The sequence below is a fragment of the Cryptomeria japonica genome, chromosome 1 (assembly GCF_030272615.1).
Source record: "Cryptomeria japonica chromosome 1, Sugi_1.0, whole genome shotgun sequence".
Classification (NCBI taxonomy): Eukaryota; Viridiplantae; Streptophyta; class Pinopsida; order Cupressales; family Cupressaceae; genus Cryptomeria; species Cryptomeria japonica.
In genome coordinates this window covers 205,595,821-205,605,738 of record NC_081405.1, presented here as the reverse complement: position 1 = coordinate 205,605,738, position 9,918 = coordinate 205,595,821, and positions in this window count along the sequence as shown.

The window sequence follows — 9,918 nt, the reverse complement described above, 5'->3', positions numbered from 1 at the left end:
TGGTTGAATCCTTGCCTTGAATGCAACACCTAGCCTTAAAGGGAGACTTGAGAATGCTCAATGCTTGAAAGGGATGCTTGAATGCTTGAATTCTCTTGTACGCTTGATTTCTTGAACTTATGTCCACTCTTCACTTATTGAACTTATGCAAATGAGAGGACAAATGTGACTTATATATTCGTCAATTAGGGTTAACTGACTTATTTTTTGTCATAGGCTGACATAGGGAAAGTTTTCCCATTGAAAATGCAAAGACCAATGCAAAGATAGGATGGAGGGGCCCCCAAAATAGGGTAGGGATAGGGGCGCCATGCCCCTATCCTACCCTTATCTCAGGTCTAGAAGTAGGTTCAAGTAGTGCGGGGGATAGAAAAAGTATAGTTTTTCAGGGATTGAGCAGGTCTTGGATCTTCGATCAGGCTTGGGAATTCAATTTGCCAATGTGAAGACCCTAATGTGATTGGAAAATGCAAGGGTCATAATTTTATGACACTACAATATCGAACTTGTAAGTTTGACATGCACTTTTTTTTTAAAACACATAGGAAAAAATGAAAAACTATATTAGGTGCTAATTGGGGTTATAAGCTTGACTTACACATAACAAAGAACCATGGTGCAAGTTGAGGTTACAACCCCAATTTGAACCCACATTAAGCACTTGGAAAAAATGCAATTAATAAAGAAGGTGCATGGCGGAGCTAGGATCCTGACATGCACCTTTGGTTAAGGGTTTAGTGCATGGTGGGGTCATGACTCTACCATCCACCACTTGAGAAATGCATTCAAAATACAATGATGTGAGTCAGGGGTAAACCCAACACATAAAAAGTTAGGACTTCGGTGTGTGTCAAGTTTACAACCTCGGTGCACACCAAAACTAGGGCATCGACAAGCATAAAATAATGTATGTCAGGCTTAGAAACCTGACACACATCCACAGTGCATAGTGAGATAATATAATGGCATACATCCAATGTTAGCTTCAATGTATGTCAAGATAATTATCCTGGCCTACGCTAAAATGCCATAAAAACAAAGGTCAAACAAGTAAAGAAAACTCAGAAAGCACAAATGAAATATAGAGAAAAGAACCATACTGCGGAAAATATAATCTTGGCCTCAAGCAAATAATCTGAATCCCACAAACAACTCCAAACAAGATGAAAGAAATAATAACCAAAAAAAAAAAAAGGGAAGAAGAGGCCAAAGTGAAAACAAACCCCTTGCAAGTCATAAATGTAGATACATGCATAATAATGGTATGTTTCAGACTTCAAAGCTTGAGTTGCACCATAAGACCAAAAGAGGTGTAAGTCAGACTTATAAGTCTAAAATACACCTAACTAAGATTGCTAAGTGCATTGTCAGATCCGAAGTTCTACTTTACACCTAAGAAGAAAAAGATGGTCTAAAATCGGGTTTAGAGTCTGATTTTGCACCATAACATGAAAAACTTATTTTAATTTTAAATTTTAAATTTTAACTAACAAAACAATATTTAAAAAATGAATACAAAGTATTCAAAGACCAATGAGGTGACAAAAATTCCTTGAAAAACTAACTCTTAGAGAAATGAGAATGAATTTAAATAAAAATTTGTAGGGGGTTATCTTGTTTTCACCTAAAACGAAAACAAGGATAACACAAGGGACACCAGAGCTGACCTAGTGATAGAAACACTTGAATTAGAATAGAAAAATACTCCAATTGAATCACCTAAAATGGAAGAGAAACATACTTTAATAGGCACCCTTGATATGGAAGAGAAATATACTCTAATAGGTACCCTTGGTATGGAATAGAAACATACTCCAATAGATACGTCACAAGAGAATAGCAACCAAGGGATGTGGATGTGTCACTATCACTACCAAGTTCTCCTAATAACCCATCATGGTTGTTTGAGGGGGCTCCTAATATTGGTGTTTATCTAAATGTGAGTGAAGAGAAAAGTTTATCAATGCCATCTCCACCAACAATTCAAGGACCAGTTGACTTAATTTATTTTTATGTTGATTGTGGAGAATGTGAACCGGTTCAATTACAAGAAGGTGAGGATGGTGAAGAACCTATTTGTGAAGGTGAAGTTCAAAAATAACAAGTTAGTATTGAGCCTTTGGGAGGTCAATTGAGTCCACACATATCCCAATTATTCTTGAAATTACCTATCCATTTGGTGAAGGATAGGTTAAAAAATAAATTTGATCATGGGATTCATCTTAGTAGAGGATCCTAGCTCCTCACCATAATGACTACATGAAGCTACTAATGGAGCAAGAGGAGAGGAAGAGAGAGATTCAACTATTGAAAGATAGGAAGAAAGAACACAAGGAAACTGAAGGAGAAACTTAGAATTGAAATGGACCTTCAGCGACAAGCAAATAACGCACTAAAAGAATAGCAAAATAAAGAGAGGGAAGAAAAAAAGGAGAAAATAAGGAAAGAACATGAAGTTGCTAAAATACACAAAGAAGATGAATGGGCTACAAAAGAAGCTACAAGGGAAAGGCCTATTAGCACTACTTCAAATCTCTTGCTAGAAAAACATGCACTTTGTAGGACCTTTCAATTCATTTCTATTGGCAAGAGACACTATACAGGTCACCTGGTGTTGTCATTGATGGCAACTTGAGTCAGTTATTCCATCCACAGTGTGTGATCTGATCCTATCGGAAGTCAGAATGAATAATTGGTTAAGTCTGGTGAGTTAGAATAGAGTATCCAACAGAATGTAGTATGTTGGTTGGCATTTCATTTATGTTGAATATTTTATGTTGTGAAGATAGAGGAAGATAGTTAGATGTCTGGAGTACCTTATTCCAGAATCTTAGCCTTCGGTGATGATTGCCATATGAGTTAGAAGATCCGATTTACAAGTTTTGGGGTTGAATAGTGAGGTATGGACGTCTTGGATAGTTGATCATTATGCATAATTGATGGAGTAATTTTGGTGATTGTTTTTGTGATCGAGGATGTTTGGTCATCATTTGGGAAGTGTGTGTACAATTATTTTTTGCCTTCATATGCATTGGAGTTCATATTGAGCTGACTATGTATGCATGTTTCATCATTTGTATAGTGTTCTTGAAGCCAACATGTAGAAGACCTAATTTCATGTTGCGATATATAAGACCGATGGATATGATCATTTTTGATATTGATAGTTGTGTGGAAAGTATTTGTGATCTATTATGCAAAGGATTTATGCTCTGGAATATTGCATAACAGTGGAACAGAGCAGTGCAACAGAGAAGTGTGAGATTAAGTGTTTTGTGCTTAGCCAAAACTATACTTTGGCATTTGTAGACGTTTTTCAGTTCAGACATTCCAATTATCTTTTGTAAAAGATCTTGTAAGATAGTGAGTCTTCTCAGGGCTGTAGCCCTTAATATTTTGAGCAGGGAGCTCTAGGCAGTGTGCATGAATGCATGTGCATTCCCAATGTAATATTTTTATGCTTTTGCAGAGTATATTTATATTGTGGGTCTCATCCCCACCATGGTTTTTCCCTTGACCAGGTTCTCCACCTATAAAATATTAGTGTTATGGTATTGTTACTGATTGCTTTGTGTTTCGGTATCTTTCTTTTGTTCATTTGCATTAAGTGGTTGAAAGAACAAGGTAATAAAGTTAAAAATTACATAACACTGATTCACCTCCCCCCCTCTCAATGTTCCTTGATTCCAACAATTGGTATTAGAGCCTAGTTACTCGGAAGAAGCCTAACAGCTTGACGAGGATCTAGGAAGGTGAATCAATAGATTTTAGTAGTCTTCAATATCAACTTATTGTGGCACTTGAGGATCTTGATCAATCCCAAGCCGAGGTCCGACAAATCAAAGTGAATCTTAAGGATGTTGAGAACTTCATCCAGTCATTGAAAGATCATTTGAACAAGTCTAGGGATAAGAGAAAAGAACTTGTTGATAAGCTAAAGGATAAAGAAAGCCAAAGCATAGATGACCAAGCCTTGAAGGAAAAGATAGAAGAGTGTGAGAAACTTACTGGAGATAATGCGGTCCAAAAGAATGAGATGGAATCTATAATGATGAGATTGACAAAAGACATTGAAGGAAGAAAGAAGAATGAAGAGAGTGTTATTCAATCCCTGAAAGATAGCTCTAATGAATGTTGCAGACTTAACTATGAGAATGATTAGTTGAAGCTTGAATTGCTACAATCCAAGATCAATGAGAAAGAGCTTGAAAGGCAGATTATCATGCTTAGGGATGAAATTGTTGTTGCAAATGAGTACAAGGAGAAATTCAATATTAGCTCAACTAAGTTTGATGTGCTACTGCAAAGTCAGAAGAGTGAAGATGACAAGCAAGGACTTAGATTTGAAAAAGGTGAAAGCTCTAGATTTGGTCAAAGCAATCCTAAGTCTCAAAATCAAAAGAACAAAGCTGAAAGGTCTTTGGTAAGGCAACCTAATGCCCATAAGTTCAATGGTAATTATTTTGTTTGCAATAAATTTGGTCATATGGCTAGTCAATGTAGAAATAGAATGAATCAAAATGGTCCATCTTTTTCTCCAATCAATGTTTTAAATTCAACAAGTATGGACATAAGTCAAATGAATGCAAAAGTATGATGAATAACTTTAAAAATAGAAGCAATGTCAGATGTTATGCATGTGGTAGGTTTGGAAATGTTTCTAACCAATGCAGATCAAGAGGAAATCAAGGGAATTTTAGGCCTAGACAAGGAAATGTGATATGCTACAATTGCAATAAATCTGGTCACATTACAAGATTTTGCAGATGCAAAAATGTGAATAGGAAGGGTCTGGCAGACAAGAGTAAGAATGTGCAGAAAGACGACAAGGGAAAAGGAAAAATGACTATGGAAGAGATCAAAGATCAGATGAAGAAGAGATGGGTGAAGAAGAGTGATTCAAATGTTGGAAATAGGTTCTCACCTGATTCCAGTGCTGCAAATTCCTCTGGGAATTAAATTAAGGACTCCGACTTAAGGGGAGTTTTCATGCAAATCATTCTCTCCCCTACTAGAAGTTAGTGTCAGAAGATTGACAGATTGTCAATAGCTATATTTTGGTAGTGTAGATCTTTTTAGGAAGAGTATGAGCAAATTTGAAGATCTGCAGAAGATTTCTTGAGAGACTATTTGTGTGTGCAAGGTATCCAAAAGAATTAGGGCAAAGTGCATTTATTACACCAAAAGATTAGGTATGTGGATGATAAGAGGTGACTTAACTCTTTTATTTTTCACTTTGCATTTGAAGAGAAGAGGTCTGAAGTGCTCTGCAAGAAGATTGTCAAGCAAGATCAAGCGTCAAAGCAATTTCCCATGTGAAAACCTAATCCGGTGGTTGAGGTATTTATCGGTGAAATTTTTCAAGTTTGAAATTTATGAAATGGCTACTTCTGATGTGGTGACTCAATTAGTTGTAGATATTACTGAGAGAGCTTGGCCTGATTTTAAGAAACACCCGTTTATTTCTATGGAAGATGATCTGAAGAGTGCATTTTCATCGGTACCACACGGTGTTTTGTATATCAAGGATATTAGGGTTTACACTAACTGCAACATAGAGGAATTGGGAAGCTCTCATCTATTGAATATCTACAATAAGCAACTGATTGATGGGAATTTAAGGATAAAACCATAATTCCAAGTGTTGGAGGAAAAGGGTTTTGTGCAATTCGCCAAATTTTTTATGTTTGATGAACAAGAATGGGTCTGGTATATTCTTAGCATAATGCACGATGAGTTCATATGGTTGAAAAAGCCTTTCAAGATCACTAAGAATTCCATTAGGGTCGTAATTGGTTCATGCTCAACTAGTGAGCTGCCCTCATTGAATTCGGTGAAGAACCAAATTGTCAAAGACGCAACTGGATCAAAATTTGACAAAAGAGCCATGAAATGTTAATCCTATGAGGATTCGGTTAATACTGGGGGGGGGGGGGGGTGAATCATTATTAAGACCAATTAAAAATTTAACTCAAAATCAAACTTATTTCAACTTATCTCAGATCTGAAACTATATAACAAATATCTCAACTTTTGTAATTAGATCTAATAACCTCTTTACTAGATTTTCTTAACACATTAATCAAATCATTTACCAATACTTTCACCACCAAAGTAATCATATAAACTTGGTCAATTATCAACTCATTAACCTTATCAATAAGATCAAAAACTTTCTCAAACAACTTCTTATCAATACTGGTAACCTCTGATAAACTTTTGATAAAACATCATAACCGATTTCTCAAAAATAATGCATGAAATGAAATATAAACAAGAAAATCACATGAAAAACATTCCATACATGAACACCATAAGTTTTTGATGTGGAAACCCAAATAGGGAAAAAACCACGGTGGGCGTTGGCAACCACAAATATTTGTACTATTTCGAAGTACACCCTGTTAGGATCTTAGCCTTGTTAGAGGCTTACAATACGCCCGGTTAAGAGTAGACCTTGTTAGGAGTCACCCAGTTAGGGGACTTGCCTTGCAACTCGATTAGGAGCTTGATGATCTGTTAGGATCAACCTTGTGAGAGGATTTAACACTCTTTTGAGAGATTCCTTGTCAGGGGACTTAAATGATTAAGGTTGTTAGAACCTACCTGGTCAAGGGATTTAACCTGCTGCAATTGTCAGGGAACAACAGTAAGAAAATGATTTGTTTTCTTGGACTTCTCTACTTGCTTGATCTGATCAAGTTATACACAACACTCTGCAACTCTCAGACAGATTACACACTTCACTTGGACAACTTAACACATTCTCTAAGACCACCGACTCAATAAACATCAATTGTGTCAACATAAATAGCCATCTCAACTAGGTCGGCCACAAAACCTAATTACATCATGAATTTATAATAAGATCACAAAATATCATCGTAGATCGCTATCCAGATCATAATAATAAATTACAATGTAATACCAATCGTTGATTGATCATAACTCATCATGGAAATCCGATTTGTATCCTCAAAACACTCTCCAAAGCATTTTGCTAATTTCCAAGAAATTTTTCCTTGAATCACGCTAAAACAGCTATTAAATATTTCATGTGGGTTGTGTCATGTTACCAACTTTAAGTAGACTCACTGTCGATCACTGTCATAACATAAATCATTACCGGTTTGATGATTTCTTCACTAGTCTTTAAACCCTACTAAAACCTTAGCAAAAATTCATCATAAATTGAAACATGTCTTCTGGTAATCATCACAATTTTTGGTTCTGATCACATACATATTTCCATGATACAAGTTCACCATCTAAACCTCAAATCACCAATCATTGCCAATCGATTGATCCAATGAAAATAATTCTGCTTTACCGGTTAAAGTCCTAATTCACAGACTTTAGTTCACTGCCGGTAAAATCTGTCTTCTGGTAAACCAAATCACTTAGATGATAAAACAAAACATCAGGAGCATCAGTTGCCAACAATGACAACACAAATAACTGATAATGTCATCTAATCATAGAATCTCAATCTCTTCATCACAAATAGACTTCTATCTTTTACTGGTGCAGCCATCCAACTTCAACTGCATGACTTGATCTACATCAGTTATGCCAAATGCCAACAATCTCCTCCTTTGGCATTGATGGCAACACTAATCAGATATACCATCATCATCATCAACTTGCTTACCGATATCACATCTCTAATCACATTTTTGCTGGTTCACTTTTACATCTCCCCCTAAACCAATGCTTCATTCAATCTAATCTTCAACTTCTCACATGTATGCCAAATCTAATTTCTATTCATTTCTTCTCCCCCTTTGACAACAATGCCAAATATGTAAATGCATCACTTGTCTTTAATTTTGTTGCTGCCTTTTTCATCATCTCTGCTACATAAATCAAAAAATTATAATAGAGCATTAAATTTGAATTTTACATCAGAATTGCTCCCCAAAGGAGTAGCTCATACCTTCATCAATCCTTAGTGTAAAATAAACATGAAATCCACAGGATTGATGGATCTCTATCATTCTAGTTCTTCTGGTGTAGGGGTCTAACCCCTAGTTTACCTCTAAGAAACTCAAAAATAGCCTTTTGATATCATTTTGGTAAGGGTTTAGTAAAGATATCAGCCAATTGATCTTTACTCTTCACATACTCCATCTTCACCTCCTTATCTTGAACTCTTTCCCTTATAAAATGATACTTCAATTCAATGTGCTTGGTTCTAGCATGTAACACATGATTTTTATAAATGTTGATTGCACTTGTATTATCATAGTAGATAGTGACCAGTTCTGACATATCTATCTTGAATCCTTCTAGCACATGTCTCATCCATATTGTCTGCGTGCAATTCATGAATGCAACAACATACTCAGCTTCAGCTATACATTGAGAAACACAAGTTTGTTTCTTGCTCGTCCATGCCACTAATCTTCCTCCAAGTAGAAAAGCTCCATCGGATGTGTTTTTCCGATCATCAACATTACCTGCCCAATCAACATCAGTAAAGACATTAAAAGTAAAATCACCTTTATAGGGATACCATAAACCATAGTATATTGTGCCTTTGAGATACCAAAAAAATCTCTTCATAGCCACCATGTGACTTTCTTTAGGCTCTTTTTGAAATCTTGCAACTAATCCAACAACATGAGCAATGTCTGGTCTTCTATGGACAACATAATGTAGCTTTCCAATCATAGATCTATACTCTTTTTCACTAACAGTAGGGGAATCATCTTCCTTTGACAACTTGCAACCAGTCACCATCGATGTACCTACCAATTTGCAATCTTCCATGCCGAAAGTCTTCAACACTTATTTGATATACTTGGTCTGACAAATAAAGATACCACCATCCAATTTCTGGACCTGTAAGACAATAAAGAACTTCATTTCATCGGTTAGAGACATTTCAAATTCCTTTTTCATTATATCAGCAAAGTCCATACACATATCATCATTGCCACCAAAAATATATCATCAACAAACACTTCTGCTATCAACAACTTCTCTCCATCAATCTTCAAATAAATATTGTTGTCCTTACCGATACGTTGGAATCCAATCTTGATCAAATGTGCATGTAATCTCTCATACCATTCTCTTGGTGCCTGCTTAAGACCATACAAAGCTTTGTGCAATTTACACACCATGTCTTTATCATCGGTCAAGGAAAATCCATCAGGTTGTTCAATGTATACTTCTTCTATAATCCCATTTAGAAAGGATGACTTGACATCCATTTGGTAGACTTTGAATCCTTTATATGCAGCAAATGCCAGTAGCATTCTTACACTTTCCAATCTAGCAACAGATGCAAATGTTTCACCATAGTCCTCACCTTCCTCTTGATCATACTGTATACACCTAAAATTGGCTATGAGCAATTAAATAAATATTTATATTTATTTAATAATTATTCTTCTATTAAATAGTTAATTTGAAAAGATTAATTCATTTAATTCATTTCGTGTCTTTCAATTAATTAATATTTTATTAATTAATTCATCTATCCTATTCCTCTAGTTAATTAAATATCTAATATTTAATTATCTCCTCCAAGCAATTAAATATCTAATATTTAATAATTATTCTCCTATCCTATAGTATCAAATATTAAATAATTCTTAAATTATTTAATCCTTTATCCAACTCACCCTCCATCTCCACTTCATCTTCCCTTTGCCAACTCATCAAACATGTGGCTAAGGAAATTAATATTTCTTAATATTAATTTATCATTTATCTTCAACCTCCAAAATTAATGAAATTGTGTACGTACACACATTTCATAACCATTTCCTATATTCTCTCCAACACCCCCTACATCTTGGGAAGGACTTGAGTCCACTTGTCCTACCATGCCTAAATTTCCTCCAACCATCCCTAGATTCTCTCAGTCAGCAACCCAGTCAAGGTGAGATGAGTGACACTTGTCTTCTC